We start from the raw sequence: 26,879 nt of genomic DNA, 5'->3' as shown, positions 1-26,879 counted from the left end.
TCAAAGCAGCCCAAATCTTGGGTTTGTCCCTATTTTACCCAGCACTGGGTTGTATTTAACCCAGCATTTTTTAGAGTGTGCGGGCATCTGAGATGGTCTGAGGTCATTTAGAGTTTTCACATACATGCTTCAATTCATGCCAACCACCCTGAATCTAATGAAGTGGCACCCAGAGGCTTATAAAAACTATAAGCGAGTGTGTCGTGACTGTTTTTGCATTGTCAATGACAACGCAAGTATAAAATGTGGTGATATCCACACTTGTTTCTCACCCATGTAATCTCAGTTGTGTGGACACTTTCCACTCACATATTCTCTGTCAATGTAGAGCTTGTATAAACAGAAATGTGTTTTGCACAGTATGTTGAGCAATTTACACAAGGTAAACAATGACCCACCGACTAGTAAAAAGTAATATAAGCCCTGAAGCGAAGTATTGATCTGAGAATTTGAGGGGTTTTTAATATAATTTTAAGAGAGTTTCATAAAATTATGACTCATAAAAACGAGTCATAAAACTGCATTGCCTATAAACAAACGTGCTTGAATAAATACATTTTTGATCCATTTCAGAGAGCCAGTGAGAGTGAAATCTTGACATCAGGACAGAGTCACAGAGTAGCCAGTGTTAACAGTTGTTTTGTCTGAATCTGAATGAGGCCTGAGGGAGGGATTATATGGAATTGTTATTCGATGTTGGCTGGGTTTGTGTTTGGAATTAACAGTGGTTTTCCAACAATGCGCATTTCTATCCTAAACTCAAACATTATGCCAAGCATTACTGCCTCCATTCCCGCAAATTTGAGCCCACTCATCGGTCTGTTTTGCATGTTCATCCACACATATTAATGACTCTTATGGCGTTATTTTAATGACAAATGTCGAGAGAGCATTATTGTAGCGCGAAAGCACATTAATATAATGCGAGCGCAGATTTCTTTTGCTCTTGCACAAAACTGGGACAAATGTTGAGAGCGCATTATTGTAGTGCGAAAGCACATTAATATAATGCGCGGGCACGAATCTCTCCGCTCGCGTGTGGATTTCTTTTACTCTTGCACAAAACCGGACGCGCGCGCTCAGATGCACGCTGCTCTCGCCCGGAGAGAGTGCGCACACTTAAAACTTGTCTCTCCTCTCACTCAAACTGTGTCCTGTGCACTCTCAAATCTCTGTGCTCATGCACTATAGATATTAATTATTTTCGCACCTGAATCTTTAATCTTAAATCTTCTGATTTAAGACAGAACTATTTAGATATGGGTCAGATGCACTATTCCCTAAACCGATACTTACGATTTGGAGACCAAATATAACACTATAAAGAATGTTTCATAGTTGCCATAACATTACTACATTCTATTCTATGGGTTTAATGTATTTGCAGACAATGTAATTACATGTAACTGTCATATAACTGTATATTCACTGTTTTAGAGGAGAGTGCCACTGAATGTGTAGCTAATATTAAGTGGATTTTCATGAAAAAAAAAATCTGAAAAAAAAGCAATGCTATTAGCTACTTTTTAAAAGTGCATAATGATAACTTTTGACAACGTTTAATTCAGGTGCGAAAATAATTAATATCTATAGTGAAAAAGAAAAAGAAATCGTGCACGAGCGGAGAGATTCGCGCTCGCGCATTATATTAATGTGCTTTCGCACTACAATAATGCGCTCTCGACATTTGTCATTAAAATAACGCCATAACTTTCGCTCTGCATATGCCATTAGCGGCTGCTGGCAGGCAGAGTTACAGAAATGCACTTTGTTTTCAGGCGTGCCTGAGGATGGGCACGGACAGCCATGTGTTGAGAGTGGCTTGGCATGAGCTATTGGATGGATGTAAAATTGGTTGGACTGAAAAACCTGTCTGGATGTGGCCAGAGCCTCTCACGTCAGAAATGGTGCTATTGGACGTAATGGACGTGAGATTTTGACATCGCCATAGTTTGGGTTGGAACAGCATTTGAAATGGATCCTGAGTCTCTCTGAACAGATGCTTCCCATACAAACAGAAAGAATGAGGCTACTGTGGTACAGGGACTGGAATTCACTTACGGTCCTAAAGGGATAGTTCACCCAAAAACGAAAACTCACCCTTGCAACCCACATATGCTGTTATTTTTTTGTCACGGATTTACACAAATCATCGCACTGTATTTTCACATATGACTTAACCGAATGTGATTTGAATAAAGAATGAGATTCAAGAGCTGTGGCCTCAGAGCGTTTGCTTGAATTTCTAATTTTCTTAATTACGTTTCTCACTCAAAGCTATTGTATGACTTCAAAACGTGAAAAAATAGTGCACAAGACATTTGGGTAATGAATATATAGAAATGCTAAATAACAACGCTCAAAAATGGGTTACTTTAGATTAGGGAAGACTATTCACTATTAACTAGTTGCTTTTTAGCACACATATTAGTAGCATATTGGCTGTTTATTAGTTCCTATAAAGCACATATTAATGCCTTATTCATGACCATATTCTAGATCATTTAACCCTACCCCATACCTAAACATAACTACTATAACAACTACCCTACTTTCAGTAAGCAGAGGGAAAACTCTGTTAATAGTGAATATGTGCTTCCTAATCTAAAGTGTTACCAACAATTATTCAAACACAAAATATACAAATATAAACACTATTCTCCTTTCACTGGAAAAATAACACCATACAGGTTTGGAATGACATGAGGGTCCTTTACTTATTCAAAGAATAACAAACTTCTGCTATTTCTCACACTTTTCAAATATTCAGCATCACTAGCTGTTTCAATAAGATATGGAATTCATAATTATTTTGAAGTAATATTGCTTATGAAGCACAGCAATCCAAAATAAGTGATCTGAATTCCTGCAATTTCCGAAATCACAATGTCAAAATCACAATCACCAAAACCATCTAATGTGCTGATCTTTAGAGTGAGTGTCAAGAATATGTTTGTGAAAATATCTGGATTTCGATTACTCATAAAATGTGGTCTGACCTTAATTTAATTCAAACACTATCTGCCAAATAACACAAAGTAATAAACAAATAACACAAAGTAATGCACATCTTTGTGCATTACGTTTTTAAGATCTTGTGAAAGCCTTTGGAATGGAGGCATGGTTTACACTAACAAACTAACTTACACTAACATCTGTTCTTCCTTGAGAAGAACAGATTTGTCAGTAACCAGGATTTGTATAACTTTATTTAAAAGGAAGGGCACCTGTGCAACCCACACTTCTAATCTCATCTCACTAATTGACTCCAATTAGCTTTTGGAGAATCACAGAGGTTCACTTACTTTTTTTCAGCCTGTCTTGTCAATTATCATTCAAACTCAAAGAAATGTAAAAGTATAACTCTTTGTATGTTATTAATTGTGAGTTTGATGAAGATCACTCATTTTATGGAGAAAAAAAACGCAGCCGCATTTTATGAGTATCAATGCAACAATGTAGAAATGTTTAAAGGGTTCACAAACATATTCTTGCTACTCTAAGTCAAACTCACAGCTATGAATCCAGTGGGACAAATTACCTCCAAATTACAACACTGGAAAATATCATGACCATCATCAACATCATCGCTCACCCCTTCATCCTCCTCATCTTTCTCTTCATCAGCATGTATATATATATATACTGTATATATATATATATATATATATATATACATATATATATGTCATATATGTATATATATATATATCATTTTTCAACTGTAATTTGGGATATCTACAAAAATAGACCAGTGGAGGGCTCACTCAGGAATACTGGGATGATTTTAAAGCAATGAAACTCCTCCACGGCTTAGTCTCCAACTGAGCATGAAAAGAGAACAGAGGCAAATTAGAGGCACTTTCCTCTATCCTTTACAAAAACTTTACCTACCAAACTCAAATGTCCATGAAATGAATATGAGAAATCCATCAGGGCAAAATGTGAAGTGGGATGACTGATGGCTTTAATGGGCAAAAAAATGTAATAAACAAATCCATCCTGTGACCCATTCTTCCAAGTCTGTGACCTTTATAGCAACAAAATGGCAAAGGCCAAGAGCGTGTATAACCTCAGCCAGCAGGATACGGAGGCTAGACCCACTTTAGGTAAAGTTCTGGGTAAACCAATAGAGACTGGGCTCATTAATATAACATAGACATGCTGTTTGTCCAGCCTGACTCACTCCAGTTAGACTGATTTTACCACAAAGTGCAGCATACATTACAGATGAGCTGCATAACTTGTTAGAGCAAACATGGAGCATGTTCACAATGGACACAGATAAAAAAAAAAACATTTTTAAATAAAAAAAAAACATGATCTGCATAAGCCTTCATTTGTATTCAGATTTTGTTCCTCATGTTTTTGCTTGCATTTGGCCCCAAGCTTTTTAAAACATACAGCATCTCTTGCAAATATTAATATAAATGCTTCCATTAACAACATGGGACATGTGTTGTTGAGGAAGACTATACTCCACACTTAAATTAGATACATAAACAAATGGTAATAGTGTCTGCAGGGACACTTCCTAGCTCCACTTTCTCCTCTGTCCATTCCTCATTAATAGCCAGAGTCTCCATGGTCCAGCGGAGGCCATGCGTGCTGTAGGCCAGAACAGTCAGGGTCTTCAAGCCAGACGGAGCCTCCTCTGGGAGTGCACAGCTGCTCCCTGGTCTGGGTGACATTTCGCTTTGGCGATCATGCAGAGCAGTGATGGCTTTTGCTGTTTTTGTCTGTACACAACCTAATGAGACAGCTATAGATAAACTCAAAGGTTTTCACCACACATTAAGCACTTGTGAAATGTTCTTTGTTATGACCATAACTGACAAAAGCAACATTTCATTAGGAAAGAGAATGACAAATGAGATTTATTTAATATTTCAATTGTTTCTACTAGACTGCAAAGAAATCAAAGGAAGGGACTTTTGAGTAACTCTGCTTTCTCCTGACAAAAGACCACAGGAATCTCGTGTGTGTCTCCTCCAGAATATCAGAAGAGCTCTTAATGTCACACTCTGTCAAATGTCTGCAATCAAGTCATAGGATTCAATTTGAACTCAAATATTTCTCATTGCATTCTTCCTAACCCAAATGATCTGAGCCAATGCTATATTGTGTGGTAGATTTACATTTTCAAATGTTTGGGGTTGGAAGATTTTTTAATGTTTGTTAAAGAAGTCTCTTCTGCTCACCAAGGCTGCATTTATTTGATCAAAAATACAGTAAAACAGTAATGTCGTAAAATATTATTACAATTTAAAATAACTTATTTTTTGTTTGGTTGTTTTTTTTTTATGTTGAAAACATTTGTGTTGATTAATATTTGTATTGAAATATGATAGATTTTCAGGGTTCTTTGAAGAAAAGAACAGCATTTATTTGAAACAGAAATCTTTCATAACATCATAAATGTCTTTACAGTCACTTTTGGTCAATTTGGTGCATCCTTGCAGAATAAAAGGATTTAATTTTTTTTTTTTTAATGTATTATATCTATTTTATTCTATTAATCTAGTTATTTTTCAGTTATTCTATTTTACTTTGTACATGTAAACACTTTTAAATAGATTCTCATTTCATAGATGATTATGGGTAAATAAGAGCTCTAGAGTGACTGATAAAAACATTTCTGAACTCTGAATTTTAACTTATCATGGAGTCTATTATAAATTCTAAGACCCTGATCACATGCACTGTAAAATTATTCTTAGATCAAGTAAATAATGCTGAAAAACAATTGCCCTGGAAGAAATTCATGACAAATATTTCAGTTCATATTGACTTGACTGCAGACTGAGCAGTTTGAGACATTGTTTAGAGTATACAAATGTAAACAATTTAAGCTCTATATTTACTGTACACCAAATGGTATTTATTTATTTATTTTACATTAAGGAATCTTAGGAGAAATATCTGAGGAAAGGTTTACCAAAACAACTGAGAACTCATTTGGGTCTCCTTAGCAGTGAAAAAGCAACTTCTGAGCAATTATATTATCCTCTGAACTAGACTGTTTGCCAGCACATGCACTGGCTCTAAAATACTAATAATTGCCAGTGAAAAGATCTTGAGAACATCTATAAATCTTCTGGATCTGCATCATAAACTGAATTCTACACATATAATAACTATTCAAAGCAGTGCTGGAGAATCCCATGTGAGTAGTGATTGCTGCTGGTGGAAATCCTGTTAGACTGAATGGAGCCACTATTCTACTGTGCTCTTCTATAGAGCCTCGAGGGTTCAACACTCTGTGATGAGAACATCACTATTAGCAAAGTGCAGTTGGTTGGACCTTCACGCCTCATAGAGGACGCAGATACACTGACTACTGTAACTATCTCACCACCCAGGACCCGTCAGCAGAACTGTCAGACTAAACCACAGCAGCGGTGGGAAACGTTCACAATTTAAAAGGGGTCATGAAATGTCAACATGTCCTTGATATTTACCCATATAAGAGGTTACGCTACAATAAAACAGTGTAAGTTTCATACCTTAAAGCTAACTCTCCAGTTTAAAATATGAGGTTTTGGTTTCTAACTGCCCCATTTGTGATGTCATATGTTATGCAGTGCAATGAAGTTAGCCAATCACAGAAGTGGGCATTTACTTGTGTTTCTGAAAGAGGTAATGCACTTTGAAATTAAAGGGGTCATATGATGTATTGTGATGCCCTGTCCTGGCCGAAACGACGAGACAAAAACATTAAAACCCATTATAAACGAGGCATTTGTTGCATCCAGTGGGATTTGTTGCATCCATTTGTTGAATTTATTTCTGCACACATCTGAATATTTGGGTTGAACTGTTCTGGAACAGTGTTGTAAATGCAACTTAACCACTGATTTCTAGTCGTGTCCTCTTTTGGAAGGCCAAACAAAGTAGTTTCGCTTTCACAACGAAACACAGCATCACACACGGCGGGCTTGAGTGAGCGGCGGCCGGTGGGCTAGATTGAGCGGCAGCCGGCGGGCTAGAGAACGGCGCTGCCGGCGGATTCGATGAAGGAGCGGCCGGTGGCCGGCGGCTTGCGGCAACCACATTACCACAGCGAGAATAAAAGTTACGCCTTCTTTCTTTGCGTGAACATTTGGGCGGCGTTATGCAAATCTTCCCACATCGTGTCGTAGATATGTGGGGGTGTCTTAGAATGAGCCGTTTTAGGTAGGCGTGGTTAACTCTTAACTTTTATAAAGAATATCTCTTTGGATTTGAGAATTTAGTCTTTGCAACTTTACAGATCTTCTTTATGCACCAAGAGCTTGTAACACTCCAAAGAGAAAGGAAAAATTTAAATCGCATCATATGACCCCTTTAAGTGCTTGTCAAAATGAGGATGGAACATGATTAAGTTTACTTTTTTTATGCCAAAAACTTGAGTTTACCCCAGAAACATATAGTATAAAGATCTGAAAATGCATTTCATGAACAGTTTAAGAGCTTGCTCACAATTCCATTGTACTTTCTTTCTAAATTCAAATCCAAATCACAGTTCTATATCCTGTTTGCTACCGCAAATTCATTAATTCTTAATTGATTTTTGAATTCTGCATAACCTAAACCACAGATCCTCCCCGTTGTTGCCCCCTCTGCATCTTTTATCTCTCTCTCTCTCTGCCCCTCCAATTACCCAAGTACCCCCTTTCTTCCTTGTCATTTCCCTCATATTTTCAGCCCCACGCTCCTCTCTTTTCGTCTTCCTTCAGCGGCATTCTGAAGGTGTTTGAACCCCTCTGAGGCCGTCCTGCTATGATGTTCTCCGGCTGCTTATTTGAAGTCATTTCGAATTCATACTTGTGTTACAGGAAAACATAAAAGAGTTGCACAGAAGGGGCTCAGAGATGCTGAAACAATTCAGTTGTAATGAAGCCAGCTCTCGTGGGAGAGGAGGACATTCGGCACATCGAACCCTCAAATTACTTTTGAGTGAGAGAGAATTATGAGGAGGTAGGAGTCGTGCTTCATTTGTATCAGATGGTATTAGGGTTGTGCGTTAATTACCAGTAAAGAACTGGCTGGAATTGAGTGTCAATTGCCCTGCCCCGATCAGACCTCTCCGTGTGAAGGGAGCTGGACTTTCTCTTATGACTGTGGAGATGCAATTTCAGGTCCGGCTTTCAGGTTTGCCCCAAACGGCTCAGTCATGATCACAGACTGCCTTGGGGCTCCGCACACTAATTATCTTTATCTAACGTTACCTTGCTGATAAGTGAGCATCATTGTGCCGATTCAGGGTACTTCGGATTCATTTGTTTGTGGGACAAAGCCCATTATTTCCTCATGCCCATTGGCGTCGCCTGCAAATATAAACTGAAGGTGAAACAGATGACCGGATGACTCTCTCCATATGCTACACTAGGCATGGGATGATAACCGGTTTCAAGGTATACCGCGGTTTGGAAAAGTCACGGTTTCAAAAGCACTAAAATTTTCCATTATACCATTCCTACGGTATGCACAGTTTTTTTTTACGTGTCATCAAAGACAGAAAGTACAGGACTCCCTCAGTTGTGTGCAGCGAAGAGCGTAACAAGTCACACGACACCTCCCCCTCTGGTTGGTGCGAGCAGTCAGTGAGAGTCACCTGTGTGTGGGATGGCCGAAGGAGGTGAATCCCTGGAACTTTTTCCCCTGTCGAAAAAGATGAAGTCTGCTCTGCCGTATTGGATTTTTTGGGTAACATAGACTAACCATGTTCCGTACACAATGATGTTCCTTGGCTTGCACTTTTTTTGTTTCAACCACATCACATTAGGCATGGGACGATAACCTGATAACCTCAGGTTGGTACGAGCAGTCAGTGAGAGTCACCTGTGTGTGGGATGGCCGAAGGAGGTGAATCCCTGGAACTTTTTCCCCTGTCGAAAAAGATGAAGTCTGCTCTGCCGTATTGGATTTTTTGGGTAACATAGACTAACCATGTTCCGTACACAATGATGTTCCATACAGATGACGTTTTAGCGCCGATCGCTAAATAAATACTTCCAGGTCATATATAATCTATATATCTGTGCTATCTTCATTTCTCTCTCTTTCACCCCCGATCAAGACAGAGGCCCACCCGCCGCTTGTTTCAGTGTTGAAATAAATACTATTTGGCTTGCTACCGAGGCAGATAGCATGGCTAATTAACTAGCTAACGTCAACTAGTTTCCTCCCTCACGTTACTTCACATAGCGAGGAATAACAGACAAGTACTACGTTTCTGCGATTTAGTACAATAATTTAATTTAGCTGGTATCACATCTATACTTTTAAGCCTCCTGCCATTGTTTACATCTGTTCAAAACACGACATATAAAAAACAAACAAAATGCTGGCTGTCTTTGCCACTGTTTGAGTGTTGTACGGAGAAAGACCGTGTGTGTGTGTGTGACACACTCGCGCTCTCTCTTTCCTTATGCGTATGTGTGTGCACACATCCTCGTACCTCACCGCTCCAAACTTAATCCAGGAAAGGTGAACATTCCTGCATCATAACTTGGACTGAAAGAGGAATGTGTAGAAAGTGAGCATGTCTCCAAAAACCTTGTTGAGCTGCAGGTTTAATGACTGCATTTATTTTATTTTTTTATTTTTTTTACAGAAATTATGTTTTGATTTATGTTTTTGATTACTGAGCTTCAGGTTTAGGCTCACTTAAGTGGCTGCATTTTCTCCCCCATTTAGGAGGGTTTTTTTTTTACAGAAAATAATTTATTTATGTTCTGATTATTGTTGAGCTGCAGGTTTAGGCTCACTTAAGTGACCGCACTTAATTTAATTAAGAATAATTCAATTATTTATTTTACCGTGATACCGTGAAACCGTGATATTTGTTATCTGAGGTTATCATACCGTGAGAATCTCATACCAGCCCATACCTATGCTACACTTAAATGTGACCTTGGGATTTCTGCCAATTTCAGTTTCTTTCGCATGAACTGAATATTTAGATATGCTGTATTTAACAGCGACTTTCTGGCAGCACATTAAAGTGCCCCTATTATGCCATTTCCAATATTGCCTTTCATGCAGTGAGTAATGTAGCTGTATGTGAATGTAAATGATCTGCAAAGTTGTAAAGCTGAAAGTGCATGATAAATAATGTTATTGTCTCCCAAAACAAAGAATCAACTCTGAACAGCTGAAACGAGTCGTTAGTAATTCGAATCCCACTTCCGTGACGGCTATGCATCACGGGGAACACATTTGCATAATGCGCGTCTATGTTCTAAGTTAGCCGGCCGCGAACAACTTGACCCCACCCACAAACACGTCATTCTACTGACAACTGCTTCTCTAATCTCGGTGAGTTCAACGCGGGATTCACAAAATGCTTGCTGTTGAAAGATGGATTAGTATTCTGTTTATTTGGACCAGCTGCTCCACTGAATCACAACCTTTAAGTATGACAAATAGTAGATGCTTATATTTTCTATAGAGCGTTCAAAATACAGAACTATTGAAATAGGCGTATCGTTTTGGACATGCGCTGTATGCCGTAGACCAATCACAACAGACTAGGCCATCTGACCAATCAGAGCAGAGCAGGCTCATGGAAAGGAGGGGTTTAGAGAGACTGAATCTTTGAACTGCTTCGAACGAATCGTTTGAGAATTGCTGGAAAATGAGGTGATTATAGATGCATATTTTGAGAAAACGAAAGCATTTTTTGACCTTGCATGCATGTAATCCTATTGTAGGAGACTCCCAAAACAATATTAGGAACCGTAAAAATGGCATAATAGGGGCACTTTATTGCTAAAATGCCTCAAGGACAGATCACTAGATAATCGGGAATTTGATGAGTTTTAAAATGAGCATGTTATGCCAAAAAGTTTTTTTAAATTATTATTATTATTATTATTTTAATATGACCTATTTAAGCTACTGCCTCTGTGATTTGATTTTACACCAAATTAAGTCTCTAAATGGGAAACATAAACAAAAATCTATATTTTCAGATCCATCAGATATAGAAGCTACAGTCGTAATGTCAAAACCCGTAAAAATACTTTGCCATGGGTGTTTTTATAATGTTTTTTTTTTTGGTGAAGGTGAAGTGTATCATTTTGTTAGCATACCATACTTTTTCCTAATTCACCTAGAATGCAAAGTAAATCAAAGAGTGAAAAAACTGTGGTGCTATCAAGACACTGCTCTGTTTATGCAAACACCACGATCAGCCCAGCAACAACATCTGCTCAACCAATAGCACAAATTTGAGGCGAGACAGGGATTTGCTTTCTTGAAAACATTCATTATTTTTGTAATGACATTTGGTGATGCTAATGGTGCAGAAATTATATGCTTTGACTTTAAGCAACATGAGAAGGTACAATAATCATTTATGTTCAGGATTCATCCAACACAAGTGCTCATAAACCCTAAAATGCTTGAATGCAGCTGAGAGAACAAAACATTCAATGTCCCATATTTCCATCCCAGCAGGTAATTAAACTTAAGGATATGACAATAATCAGGTTGTAAAACACCTGTTTCTCCATAGAAATGGTGTCAATCTATAACTGGACTAATTTGATTCAGCACATGAAATGTGTGTGATGGACGGAGGAATAAGACCTGCAGGTTTTAATGCAATTTTCCAGACCATCAACTTGTTCACTCGGTGCTGTGGCCTTTGCGTGGAGCAGCTGCAGGCAGGAGGATGGGAGCTGACTCCGTTCCCACTGCTGACTCAGGATATGGAAGCCTACAGCACATCATCAGCCAGCTCCGGTCGAGAAAACGGAGATGGAAAGAAGATGAGACACAGTTTGATGGGTTAATGTGGCCCTGTGCACCATCCGGTTGCTCTTTCATTTTTGTCATCCAACAAACAAGGGCTGTGCCATCGGAAAACACATGATAAAACAGTGCACAGAAAATGGTCACAATTTGCTTAAAGGCACAGTTCACCCAAAATTGAAAACTGTCATAATTTGTTCACCCTCAAGTCGTTCCAAACCCATATGAATTTCTTCTGTGGAAAAAAAAAGAACAACATCATACAGATTTAAAACAACATGAGTGTGAGTAAATGATGATGTAATTTAATGTATGGGTGAAATATCCCTTTAAAAGTCCTGCTTTCTTCTGACCATTTCTAACAAAATCTTGTCTCCGAAAGAAATTTGGGGTGTTACGCCACACTTTTCTCTGCCCTACTTTTCCACGATTGTTATATGTATATTATTCATTTGTCTCTTTGCATTTGTATTGGTTTCTAATGTAATAGGCAGTTTAAAAAAGATGAATGTACTCTACTCTAAATTATTATATGTGGTGATTGCCAAACCTTTGGACATGCAGTAAATACGGGCAGTGCACTGTAAAGCATTCATTAGAGTGGAACCTCTTACAGCACAGAAATACTGGACACAATTGATCACCTTAAATATGGCCCAAAAAAGCTTGAGACTGAATAACCTGCATAAGGAATTCCTCTTATGTAAACATGACACAGCAGAACACAAAGCAAGGGCATTGTGCTGCTGCCATGGAAACCTCTTACGAAGCCTCTTTATTACCAAGTGAACACACAATGGGTTCTGGACATAACATCTGGTTATTTGGAGCCGAGCATATTGCTAGCATGCTCTTCACCCCCGCAGAGATTAACCTCAAATCACCATCACGACAAATAACAGCATCAAACAGACATCGTGTTCATGAAAAAACCTGAGAAAATGTCTTTGCAGGCTGGATGACTATAGAAATGTAGTATACAAGTGAAGTGGCAGTTTGGAATTGTTGTTTGATGGGAATGAAACACTTTGACAGGAAAAACAAACATACTTTTGAGAATAAATAAAAGAAAACAATAGCTTTTTCTAAAAACTAGTTAGCTGACCCAATGGTTACTAAAGTTACAAAAGATGGCTTCTGCATTTTAAGATCATGGAACATCAAAATGGATTGATTTGGAATGCCCTACTTAGGCAGCATCATGTCAAGTAAATGGGAGACTTGAATTGGAATTGATTTCAGTAAAGGCATCATGTATGTATTTGGGTAAATCATTGAGGTAAAATTATTCTGCATTATTTATACTTTTCAGTATTGAATGAATTCTAAGTATATTTAGAATTGGTATTTACTTGTTTGCTCCATCTATTTATTTGTTTTGTCACTGAGCATATTGCAGTGCATTCTGGGATTGTATTGTATGGAAAATATAGATGCAAAGCTGCCCTAGAATCCAGCTAAAACGAGTTATCTGACGAAGTTTTGGAATAGAGCAAATGCTTTATTTTCTTAGGCCAGATATGCAATTATCCGAATGTTCCAGACCAAAGGAAAGCATTTAGAAAGGGCTGACAGTCACTAAATCTGAATTAATTAATAAAGATCATTTATTTTCTGCATTCTGTTCTTGTACTCTTGTGAAAAAGAACAAGGTACTTCATTATAGAAAAGTATCCTCTCGAGAATCCAACACATCCAACTCCATTAACGATTATTTACCTGTGACATCCAGTAATTCAATGAAAAATGTTCTTTGTCCACATTATTCAGGGAGTACTTCTATTAGAAAAATACATCTTAAGCAACACAGAATATCCTTTTTTCCCCCAAACTTTTAAATTAAGTTGTTTTGATCCTCTGCAGAGGTATTCCTGTACGATGTTTGTAAGTGAGCTGTGGGATGTTGTACCACCTCACAGACCTCTCCCCATCTGTCATGTCAATGCTAAATAGAGATGACCGTTTCAGAGCTATGACTTGAAGAGTTGAGGACGCATTAACAAAAGAGCCCACAGGTAAGCTAATTCATGACTTTTTATTTGTCATGCTCACCTTTTTTTCCCCATGAAAACATTCAGTCCTCAGATACAGTACATGAGCCATTTTTGGCAGCCTGGCTTCCATCATGAAAATACATCCACATTTAAGCAATATCACAAGCAAGAGCACTGTTATACTAAGCCTTAATATGGCGCCCATTGTGGGGTTATCACAGCCATGCTGATATTCAAAACAACAGCATGATTGCAAAAGTGATATTTTTACAGTGAATCAGAGATTTAACAGAGATTTAAAAGTTAGTTGTGCATCATTTTGGGCAATGAAAATAGTTCCAAAAGAAGTCAAAGCATCAAGCAACAATATCAAACAACCTGCATGTACCGCTCACATACTCTGGTCTGGAACATTGCAAGCTCAGCCAATCAAATTCGAGGACCAGAACTAGCTTTTGTAAAAATGGATTTGAGACAATATGGAAAAAGAAGAATGCAAACACTCTTGCTCATTGTTCCATTTAACTTTACTTGATTCCATTTCCTTTCTGGTGGAAAGTAAAAGGCAGCTAAACAAGAGCTTGAAAATGCCAACACCTTGAGCACAATGTATGATCTATTTCACTTTAATTCAAGAAATAAGTGAAAAGACCGTTTCCCCGAGCACAGGAAATATGAATAGCAAATGACAGCAGTGAGTGGAGGAATGAGGCGAAAGCTTTGGGGAGGGGGGGGATGTTGGATGGAGAAATGGAATCAATCACGCAGAGAATTTGGTGGCAGCGAGGACATTGGGCCTGTCAGAATATTCCAGCTTCTGTGTGTCTGATCTATCCGCAGCGACGTAGTGACTGTGGAGTGGAGACCGGAATTGGAAATTGGATGGATAGAAACATTGAGAGCTGTCCTGCCATATGGCTGTTTTGGAAAATAAGGTTGTTTTTTTCCCCCTCATTTTTTTTTAGATGAAATCATTTGACATGGCATAATTCTGGAGGGCAGCGACCGAGAGGGAGAAGATATGGTGACTGAAAGTCGACAGATATGGAATAGCAAAAAGAACATTGGCACAGATGCATAGGGTTTGTTATGGAGCTTCTTGTAAAGCAGTATCACAGCAGTTAGGATTCTGGACATGTTACTGAACCTTATTGTCCTTAAAGTGCTGAGCAAAACAGGAGGAAGAAACAAGCAGTGACTAACACATTTTGATAACGGCTGCGCAAGAAACTTTTGAATTTGCATTTTTATTGCCATTGCTTATCGATGTTTTTAAAATCAGACAGGGCGTGAGGAGGGGAATGTCTTCAAAGCCGGGAGGAGCCTGATGAATATGGAATTTGCTGTGCTCATGCTATTCATTAAGTTTGAAATGTTTTTTGAAATGTGGCGGCCACCATCTTCCATCTGTGGGAAATCATCTTTCAGCTCTTGGCAATTTCCATCAGTGGGTCCCTAACAGGGCACCTTGGCCAGCCCACCCCCTCCTCGCCTCCACCGCCCTGCAGCCATCCCCAGGTTCCATCTTCCTGCAGAGGTGTGAGTCAGCCAGCCCTCCTCTCAGACTGCAGCTGTTCCACTGCATCCTCACTTCCCCGAGAGACCTCGGTCGCCATTCCAGGCCATCTGAGCTCACACTATTACCTCCACAGGCACTTTGTCTACTCGCATAACTAACACGCTGCTCTCACTCTCACACACACTCTCGCATTACCAAACACCTAATGAAAGAGGCACGGAGAATCGAAGATCTGTTCGAAATGCCTGGTTCCCGAGCACTCGCAAAACAGTTCAGCTGTATTAAGCCACCGTTCACACTGACAGCCATGAAATCACTGGAGGTCGCTGAGTCTAGTTGTTGGTTGTTGGTGGGCTGTTGACTGCTAGTAGGCATTCATATTTGACTGCTGAATCTTAAATATTTCTTAAGATTTTTATGTCATACCCTTTCAAAATCCTAAAATTCTATTTCCAGGATGTAGTCAAAATTGTAGTTGTTTTACACAATTTGTATATATTATTTACTCAAAAGTCACAAACCCCTTTAAAATTCTATCACTGGAGGTCCGTGAGTGTTTTTGTTGTTGGCTGCTAGTAGGTGTTTCTACTCAACTACAGAAACTTCAATAATTCAAGTTACAGATTTTCAGTGTGGTCTCAGATGTCTGGACCCCACTGTAGTATATATTTAAATGACAATTGATAAGATTGCAAAATTGCACTAGTTTACCCAACTGTCACAGAATATTCACTTAATATTCACTTAAAAACACTAACATACAAACAAAAAAATGGCAGAATCTTAAAGGGGTCATATGATGTTGCTTAAAAAGAACATTATTTTGTGTATTTGGTGTAATAAAATGTGTTTATGTGGTTTAAGGTTAAAAAAAAACATTATTTTCCACATACTGTACATTATTGTTTCTCCTCTATGCCCCACCTTTCTGAAAAACGCGTAGATTTTTACAAAGCTCATCGGTCTGAAAAGCGAGGTGTGCTGTGATTGGCCAGCTATCCAGTGCATTGTGACTGGCCGAATACCTCAAGCGTGTGACGGAAATGTTACGCCCCTTACCATACTGTGATGCCGTGTCCCGGCCGGAGCGACAAGACAAAAACATTAAAACCCATTATAAACGAGGCATTTGTTGAATCCAGTGGGGACATAATTACAGATTATAATGACTTATACTGTCTTTTTACGCGTTGCGTTGCATCGTGCCGCGTAAACATAAAACCATGTCTACATTTGTGACTGGAGAAATGACAAACAACAAGCGCTACTCTACACTGCTCAAAACTCGCGTTTGAATCATCAGTGGCAAATTCTTTAAATGAAAACATACTTACAGTCTGTGAGTCAGAACAGCCGGCATTGTAGTCTACTCTGAGCTCTTCTTTGTCATATGTGTTTTATTGTTTAGCTATTACTTAACTGATAAATCTTAAACATTTCTTGTTTTATTATGCCATTAACTTTTTAAAAACCTAAAACTTTGTTCATTTCCAAGATGAAACGGAATTTACTTCAAATTTGCAGTTATTTTACACCATTTTTAGAAAATATTTACTCAAAAGTCACAAAACCCCTGGAAAATTATTTCACTGGAGGTCAGTGGGTCTTTTTGTTGTTGGCTCCTAGTAGGCATTTATACTCGACTACTGAAGCTTAAATAATTCTACTTCATGTAAGATTTTCAGCGTGGTTTCAGATGTCTGGATCCCATATATTTTTTAATGACAGTAGATCAGATGTACAAAATCACACTGGTTCTGTGTCACACAATATTCAATTAAAAAACACTGAGACAAACAAAAATCGCAGAATCGTAAATAGTTCTTCTTTGATTTATGCCACCTCACATTGTTTTAAAATCTGATCATTTCCATGATTAAATGAAAAATAAGTTTTTTCTGCTGTATCAATCTCTAAAACAGTGGATTATCTCAGCTTCACCCGAGCCTTTTTATTTATTTTTTTATTTATTTTTATAAATGCAAATATCAAAAATTGTGACTGAAGAAAAGGCAGCACTATAAAATCTTTATTCTAAATAGTTAGGATAGAGGTAATTTTGTGTTAACTTCACATCAAGTACAGTAAACTAAATTTCTCATCTCATTTTATTGCTCAGTGAAGAAATTTCAAATCTTATGAGGGCAATTTATCTTGATGAGATAAGATATCTTTATGAGAGATCAGTTAAGCTTGTGTGACAGGCTCTTTAAAGTCTGTAAATAATAATTTTGAGTCTTCCTCAAAAGCGCTAGTTTGTAAAACTATTTTCTACTGAAATAGTAATTGGACTCAAAGATAATGAGGACTCCATATCAGATGACAACATCTAATCAATCTTGACTCCTTTGACTTCCTTTAAATCCTTAGAGCAGTTGCAGCAATCATTCAAAGTCCTTAGTTAAAATTCTCTAAATAAATGTTGGATTTAGTTGATTATTTTAGCCATAAAATATCTCACCATAATCTGTAAGCAACTAGTATTGTTTGTATGTAATTCCAAACCCATTGGACATTCATTCACCTTAAGAACACAAATGAAATTATTTGTAATATTCTATCATCACTCTTGTCAATCCATTAAAATTGTATGTAGTAGTAATAAGGTTTTTTTTAATGGAATTGTGCGATTTGATGGTTAGGTCAAAATATAACTGCACAACTAGTGATATATTTATATAGTAGTGGTCAACTGATAGGCCTTTTTGCCAATATGATATCTAGGGAACAGAATTATAGATAAAAAGTTTATAGAGAGAAACAGTTATAAAGCTGATAATTCAATAATATAAAATGTTACTTATTTTATACAATAATTATTTTACTGAAGCATCATGCCTGTTATTTATTTATTTAAAGGGGCACCAAGTTAGCCAGGACTGCTATTCAAACAAACAAATAAAGTAAATAAATAAATAAAGTAAGTAAGTAGGTGTTTGACACTCCTGTAAAATAAAGTGTAAAATAAAATCAGACTTTATGATATTAGACTTGATTGTAGAATTAGACTAGTAGAAACAAAAAAAAAAACTATTTTTAAATTAGTAGCTCTTTAAAAAGTATGATATTTCTGGCCTTGTTGATATATGGGCCTATCATTTGTATATAGTACAATATAGATAAAAAAAAGTATCAGCACAGAGACAGCAGAAATCTCTCTCACTGACTTTTTGTCAAAGTAAATGTTTTACAAATTCAGCATTGCTGAGGATGAGCTATGAGCTATTTAATGGTAGTGCTCTTTTTTGACAAATGCATGAGACAAAATCCTTTCAAGGTATAAAGACAAGCTATGATGATGTGCCAAACAAGATGAAAGAGCTGGCCTTTAATGCCACTAGATGGCACTTTCCACACTTCACACAAACCGTCCTTTTTCTCACACCTCTCTATCTCATGTCATCACTGAGATCACTGTAGGCATTATACAGACACTACTACTGCATCTCATGCGTAAGAGAGAGTACTCAACGCTTGAGATGCCAAAAAGCATTCCGTCTTCTAATCCATATCCGCAAAATGCAGCCTGCGAATCCATTCAGCTAAAAACCCGTAGTGCCGTACCAAACCCTTTCAAGAGCACATAAGAAAGCATGCTACATGAATAAATGATATTTTGACAAAGCATGCTTCCTCAGAGTGTAACATGAGTTTGATGTGGATGCTGAGAGCTGGTTCAGTTATAAAGCAATTATGTTTCTAAGGGATTCTGCATAAATAAAATGAACCTTTTCAACTATTTAGACTTACTGGAACATCTTAAAGGGAAAAAATGGAAAATTCTGTCATCATTTATTCACCCTTATGTCATTCCAAACCCACTGGACTTTCATTCACCTTCAGAACACAAATTAAAATATTTTAAATATGTTTTATGTCAATCCATTGAAAGTCTTTAAGTAGTAGTAATAAGTCGTAATATTCAAGCTCACATCATATATCAGGGTTCCTCAATTAGTTTTCACAGAGGGCCGAATTCTGCCAACAAAACCAAGCCAAGGGCCACTGACCACGATGTGAGGGACGACGCTGAGGATGGGGAGAGATAGCTCGCAAGCGTCTGCTCCACCACTGGCATCGCCCCATATCCATCATCATTCAGCCCCACAATGTTGGAATAATTCGAGACTGTGGGGCTGTAAATACGGGATGAGTACGGTTTCTCCCATGATCTTGACACCTCAGCATGGAGATCGGGGAAAAACGGAAGGCCCCGTCGTGAAGGCTGTGATCTGGATTTCTAATTTAATTTTAGGACGAGCGTCCTGTTTCTCAGCTGGCCAAGTGATATTTAATTTGGCTACAGCACGAGTCACAACCTCCACGAGCTCCTCATATGTGAGGGACTGTGGTGGCGAGTCCACAGTCTCCTCTGTCTTGACACTCATCACATCCACCTCCTCGGAGGAAGATAGATGAAGTGCCTGGCTCTCTCTCCGGGGGGAAGAAACCGCAGCGCGGGCTTCCGATCCCTGAGAAGGAGCCGTGGATCTAGCGGGTGAGGACCGAGAAAAGGACGAGCCTGTCTCGGATCCCTCCGCTAAATCCACCTGCGATCCCCACGACAACAGTCTACGCTGTGCCTCGGCAACAGCGGGACCGCTGCCAGCGGGTTCGCGAGCCTGGCCGCTCTCATCAAACACAGCCAAGCGAGAGCGGAGCATACGCAGCGAGAGTAACTCGCAGTCATGACAATCAGCCCCCTTGAGAGCTGACCATGCATGCTCCGCTCCTAAACAAACAACACACAGATCATGTGTATCCTCTGCTGCCAGATAGCGTGGGCAGGGAGGAACACAACATCTGTAATGCCGTTCGCTCGGCATAGACCTTGACATTTTCTTTTCTTTTGAATGCTTGTGGACTGACAGACAACAGTAAATAAGACTGACACATACACAGAGCGCTACTGAAGAGCAGAAGCTCACTTGCGCTCTACCGGATTCGCTTTTATACTTCCTGGTGCTCAAGTCATCCCGATAATGACGTCTCGCTGCTCCATTGGACTGATTTTACACGTGCTTCAGAACGCGGTCACGCAGGGACATTCCCAAAGCGATTCTCGACGCAGCTCAAGTTCCTGAAGGGGAACTGTTTATCTCCTGGTAAAATTTGCATTCCAGAGGCTAAATATTAAATAAATATCATGTTAAAGTAAGTAGCCCAATTCCACGGGAAAACTGCGGACTTGTCAACACTGCTGTACGTCATAAATAGAACGAGGGATTTGTTTAGTACTGGAGATTTGTTGTGTCGCTCCACGCCGCATCCAGTGTAGACATGGTGTCAGACTAATGTCGCTGTCTGATGCTGCATTTGAATTTTCATGCCACATTATTTTAATTTAGCGCGAGCCAAACATTTTTCTCTCATGGTCGGATGTGGCCCGCAGGCCGCCTATTGAGGAACCTTGTCATATATGGAAGCTGTGTCACACACTTGTCAACTTGGGCATCAAACAAGTACGGTTGAGCTTCTGTTTACCATATTTGTAAGCTCTGTACTTACAGAATGTTCGTTGATCAATGTTTATATGTGTATTAAATTTGTTCATTATATAAAGAGACAGTGTCTCTTCAGAGGTAATAATAATAAAACACAATAGCAATAAGATTATCAGATGGGTTTGTTTTACAATCTTTTTATGAAGTTTTTGAAGCTTAAATATGTTGACTACATAGACTTTCAATGAATGGAACAAATATTAAACATATATATTAAACATTCATTTACAGTATGTTCCACAGAAGAAAGAAAGTTATACAGGTTTGGAACAACATGAAAGTGAGTAAATAACATAATTTTCATTTTGGGGGAAATAGACGATGAAGAACTACACATATTAACATTAGGGTTAGGAGTAAGTTCAGGGTTAGTACCTAGTTATTACCCAGTTATCGTAATCATTGTAAGTACGTAGTATGTGCATGTGAATCAGGACTGTAAAATAAAGTGCTACCGAAGAAAAAAAGTTGAAATTGAATGAATTTTTAATTGTGAAAAATTTCAGGTTTTTTCCATACAGTGAAAGTTAATGGGGTCCAAAACAAAATTGTCTTTCATTATTTGTACAAAAACAAAATATCTTCTTCTTTTTTTTTTTTTTTTTTGTTCTGCAGACAAAAGAAAGTCAAACAGGTTTGGACTGACATCAAATTAAGCAAATGGCAGATTTTCCATTCTTGGGCGAACTGTCCCTTTAAGGCCGCTTGACCTTTGTAGTAACATTTTTCTCAACATGTTCTCCGAGTTTTAGACGGCAAGTTGAGTCAAGTATGTGTGCCAAAGAAGTTACCTGGCCCTTTAAGGATTACATAGGATTATGGTGTGAATGGCTTAAATCTGTCTACTTTGCCTCTTTGCCTCTAGTGTTTGTACTCAAGTCTCAGCATGCAAGCATTGACCAACAATACTGTCTGTATTCAGGTGTGGACCTTGTAAAATCACCAATTAATAGATTAAATTGAGTTCATTTATATTGTAAGCCAAAGCAATGTCTTATTTACAGCTTTGTACCTAAATTACTAATAAAAAGCAATGGCAGATGGTCAGATATCCTTATTTAGAGGTGAGTGGCCTCAAGTTTAAACCGTTGTTGTGCTTACAGCCTAAGACAAGGTGTTCTCTTTAGCTTTAAACCACCTCATTGTCCCAAGATTACAGTGTGTATCAGCATACTTGCCTCAAAATGTACATCTATTTGCTATATGAAAGCTGAAGTTGAAGCAGATTTCCTTCTTTCACTAAAATAGCATCTTGTGTGTGTAGTACGGTAGGGCTAGCAAGATTTGAAGGAAAAATCGAATTGTGATTTTTCTGATAAAAACAGCGATGGTGTTTTAAAATGTGATATTTTTTGTGATTATATATAAATATGACTATTAAAAAATTATTAAAATATTCTAAATATTTAAATTCTGTTTAAAATATTTACTAAATAATAAACATTACTATTGCAATATTTCCATGTATAAAGGAAAAAAAAAGAGTATTTAAAAAAAAATTATATAATAATTTTATTGTAAAATGACAACACTAGTGGCTGTCTTAATTTCTTCATTTTCAAACTTTAAACCATCAAGCTTCTATTTTGGTGGAAAACAACAGGGGACCCTTAAAGCTTCTCTTTTGATGACAACAGCTGGTTTATAAGCGCTTCTCATTACAAGTTTGAAAAGATGGTTGGCATATGTTGCATTCCCAAATGAACATTATAGGCAGGGTGCGATTTGTATTTTGGCGGGGGGGGGGTCCCTCCCTCTCTCTTCTGGTCTCTGTATCCCTGCCTCTGCTGAATAATTTTTTATCCCCGGTGGGAATTATGATCGCGCAATAATGACAAATGGATCGGCAGAGAATTGTCTTTCTGCGAGCCATTAAGAAATTATGGTTATATTCTATTTAAAGAAATATGCATTAAACGTGTGAATACACAGTGTGCGCACTTTTGGAGAATAAATGTAAGCAAACGCGATTAAATATGTACAGGTTTGTGTCTCGTTATTCTATTCAAAATATCATTAACTCCCGAATGATTTTGCATTCCTGGAAGAAATAAGAACTATTAGTGTCATTGTAACCAAGTATCATAAATAGTGGTGAAATCGAAGTTATCTAATCTCAAGGTCAAATCAGAATATTTATTGTAAAAATGTTTCTGTAACAGCTGACAAAAATAATCTATATATGTATAGCTCCACTGTGATTTGTGATATATTTCCAAGGAAAAAAGAAAAAAACATTTTTTTTTCAAAAAGCCATCAGAACACTGATTCTCAGAAAAGTGTAAACACTGTCATGCTTTTAAAACATTGCTCTGTCCAGCACAGCAACAGTGGCTCAACCAATGGCATGGTAATTGGAGCAGGGCTACTTGTTTGATCAACCAATAGCAAATGGGAGGTGTTTTCAGGAAAACTTGCTTGTAAACAGTCATTAATTTTGCAATTGTGCTTGCTGTCGCTAGAGAAATTATGCATTCACCTTTAAACGCTTCTTTCATCTCGGCTTCCCTAAAAATCTTTGATTACCTCAGCTGTCAGCACTCTTATTATAAGATTATATAACTCTCTCTGAAAGCAGTGGCTGCAATCTGAGTTTATTTCCCTTTCTGAAAGCTCTCTCCATTCCAATGAAATTACAATATAAATACAGCCAAATATACCTCAGATACTGGTACACATCTACTGACAAACAAGATGTAATATTAATGTTTATTTACAAATCTCGCTTGACTGAAAATATTCAAATTCATGACCTCCTGCACTTAAAGGGTTAGTTCACCCAAAAATGAAAATTGATGAACGTAGGTCTTACGGGTTTAGAATGACATGAGGGTGAGTAATTAATGACAGAATTTTCATTTTTGGGTGAACTATCCCTTTAAGGCAAGAAATATTCCTCTGAGCCACATCAGCTCATGCTCAGGTAGGGAGCTGATCCCCACTAAAACTGAAATCCTACTATTGCCCTGTTTCACTCAATCACTTCACTGGCCAAGAAGTCAGAGAGCATCTGACGGTCACACTGAGATGAATCTTCCTGTGTACTGTAAGTCTTGATTTTTGTCTGGAATGAAAAGGGAAAAGTAGGCCTGAACAGATTAAACAATCTTTTCCACATTTTTACCAATGAATTCTATGGAATTCTTAAATATACCTCTACAAGCATTATCAAATTAACCAAAATATTTACTAAGCGAACATCAAACTTCGGAATTACGTTAAAGTCTGAGCTTTTTGTGGAATTCAGCAGGCACAGATTCCGTACAGGCCTTGACAAGAGGACACAGATGAGAGCTCAGTGTCTGTGGAAGAGCTCCATGTGCTCATCAGCATCGGCAGTGAGAGAAGTCACACTCGCTGTAATGAACATGTGACAGCTGCCTCTCAGCCTCGACTCACATTTATTTTCTTCATCATTACCTCTCTCGGCCCGAGTGAGCCTCGATTAACAAGCAAGCTCTAATTACTCTAATTATTAATAGAGCAGTAGAAGCAGCCATTTGACTCTTACAAACGGATGATCACCATCTCATAGGATCTTTATTTATTCTGTCATGCAGATGTAAGGGGCAAACTAATATATAGCTTTCACAAATATAGCTCTCACAAATCACAGTGCAAGCTGACTATTAGTGCTGATTTTGTTGTGTACTGCTGTATATCTGATTGTACTGCTGTAATTGTGCAGTTATGCTTATAAGTGTATATATAAAATGTATTGTATTCATGTAATATAGTGTATTTTTTAGTATTGCCCTGATTAAGCTAGTTGACATAACAGTACATATATTCTACAAGACAAATTAACTGAATTTACACAAATCATCCAAGCTGATCTCATTATTATTAGTATCATAAATGTATACCTCATACATGGCAACTTATATAATAATGATTAAATGACTCTTCACTCAGTTTAACATTTTTAAGTTTAGTCTTGAGTAAATTGAATCCTTCAAAACAACTTTAATATGGCACCAAAAGTTATAGATAACAGAATGAGACAGTTATAATGTCAAAAATAAGGTAAATACATTAGATAAATGTGATGGCATTGACATATTTAATGAATGTCATTAATTAAATACAATAAAATCAACTTATTAATTATACGAAATCAATATTCTATAAACATGAAATGATTTGTAAACATGTACATTTATAAAGTTCATATGTAAACTGCTTAAGTTTTAGATGCTGTAAATTTAGTAAATTTCAGTTTGTACGCAAATGTACATGTGGAAATGCATATTTTGTATACAATTATTAAAGAAATCCCATTGAATCATCCTGTTTAGGTACATCTAAGTTACCCTTGGTTCTGAATACTGTATGTTTCCTCCTCAATGACTGTTTGTAGCCTTTTAAGCTGAGTCCCTGGTTTGTAACTTAACAAGTAAAAACGTCTTAATATACTTATAGTCAATACTGAAACTGCAAAGGGTATTTAAAGTCTAAGCACAACTGTAGGCAATATGTTATCATCAGCATGGAGCACAGTTCATGGGGCTGTCTGCTCGGCCATGTCATGCCTCCAGCTCGTCCGCCAGTGCACTGTTCATTTGGACCATTTGGAAATGGCTGTTGCTGGGGAACTGGCCCACGTGAGAGCTCCGGACTCTACAATGGATGACTTCCCTCTCTGCAAAGTGTGTTATTAATTCCTGAATGCAATGCAGTAGGATATAATAACAGCTTTGCTTTGTGATCAACTCCAAATTATGGGCATTTTAGAGAGGTCTTTGTTAAACCAAAAAAGTGTTTCACAGGCTGATCTCAGATCTACTACGGTAATCCATTCATATAAGTCTGAGGATCAAGTCATTAGACACTCAACAGTAAAGCATGACGAAAACACGGCAACTGTTTAGCAGCTACATCGTGGCAGTATTTCCCACACAGGTAGAAATACAAGAAAACTATTTTTAGAAATCCTTTTAGATATGTCTAGACATGTGTACTTCTTGGTCTGTTTTGATGGAGATGTTTTGTTGATAGCGTGCTTGGTTATTTTTGGCCAAAAAAACTGATAGTCTGCTAGAACCATTACTGGTCACATGATCTCAGCACTGCTTGTTGATAAAATGTTCCTCCTTCCTTTCTCTCTGTCAGTTGAAAAGGATTGATGCACTAAGTAAAGGATACATGAGTTTACTTTATGAAGGCACCTCAAATAAATCAGAAGGTCATTGCTATGCCTCAGTGACCTCTGTAAATACACATTCATGTGTATAAGGGTTTTAGATGGTTAAAATGTTCTTTCACACTCAAGAAAAACTGAAAGGTCCACTGAAAGTGAAGTGTAGCTTTTTGAAGTGTAGCTTGAGGAAAAACAGAAACTTTCTGCTTATTCTATGATAACAACAGGCTGGATGTACATTATCCCGCTTATTACATGGCTACTTGCCACATAAGTAAATAATTAGACACAAAATATTGATTTGAGTTTACTTTAAATATTTGAACGCAAAACTTCCATGAAGAAAGCAGCTGTGAGCAAGCGGCAAGTTCAAACTAGACAGATATTTAAGGGATACGGTACAGTCATACAACTTATTACATGGCATTTTACCACATAAATAATTATGGTGATAAAAGATATTGATTTAAGCTTAAACTGTTTTAAAAATTGTACCAGTTTGTTAGTTATCTTATAATCCATTACAGTGTACAAAATAAATAATTGCAAAATGGCAGCAGCTGTTTTTGAATGAAACGCAGATTACATAATAAAAAAATTGTACAAACAATATTGATTTGAGTTTTAATATTTTATTAGCTAACCAAACGCAAAGCTTCCATGAAGAAAAACTGTTCCTAGCAAGTGTTTAACGCCGACTTCAGTTACCCGGATGAGCCTGTGTTATCAGCTTTTACCGGTTGTTATCGAGGAATAACACACCTCGGAATGTTGCGACCTACCATTCAGAATCAAGTATTCCACAGAGCCGCATAATAAAAGACAATATATCTAATTTTTACTGTGAAATACTGTTTCTTGAAATAAAGTGCAAGAATGACCTTTTATGGTTAAAATGTACACTGAATTTAACATGGCAATATGTATACACTTTCAGTTTTGAGTAAAATGTATGAACTGTTTAATAATGTATGGGGAAA

At 37.7% G+C, this 26,879-nt stretch overlaps 1 protein-coding gene across 2 annotated transcripts in view; it reads right to left on the bottom strand.

The window, feature by feature from the left end:
* The window catches only part of LOC107674694 (protein ELFN1-like), a 116,683-nt gene that overhangs the window by 23,891 nt on the left and 65,913 nt on the right, over nucleotides 1-26,879 (bottom strand). Inside the window, exon 1 of one of the 2 annotated variants that reach the window (XM_016468772.1) lies at nucleotides 11,578-11,888. The exons of the other annotated variant lie outside the window; for it this stretch is intronic. The gene's annotated coding sequence lies outside the window, so the exon portion shown is untranslated. Of the gene's footprint in view, nucleotides 1-11,577; nucleotides 11,889-26,879 lie in introns of those variants that run through there. 2 annotated transcript variants of the gene reach the window in all.

The sequence above is a fragment of the Sinocyclocheilus anshuiensis genome, unplaced genomic scaffold (assembly GCF_001515605.1).
Source record: "Sinocyclocheilus anshuiensis isolate Anshui unplaced genomic scaffold, SAMN03320099.WGS_v1.1 scaffold152, whole genome shotgun sequence".
In the NCBI taxonomy this organism is placed as follows: domain Eukaryota; kingdom Metazoa; phylum Chordata; class Actinopteri; order Cypriniformes; family Cyprinidae; genus Sinocyclocheilus; species Sinocyclocheilus anshuiensis.
Note: the sequence above shows the minus strand (reverse complement) of the source record. Positions and strands in the feature narration are given on the sequence as shown.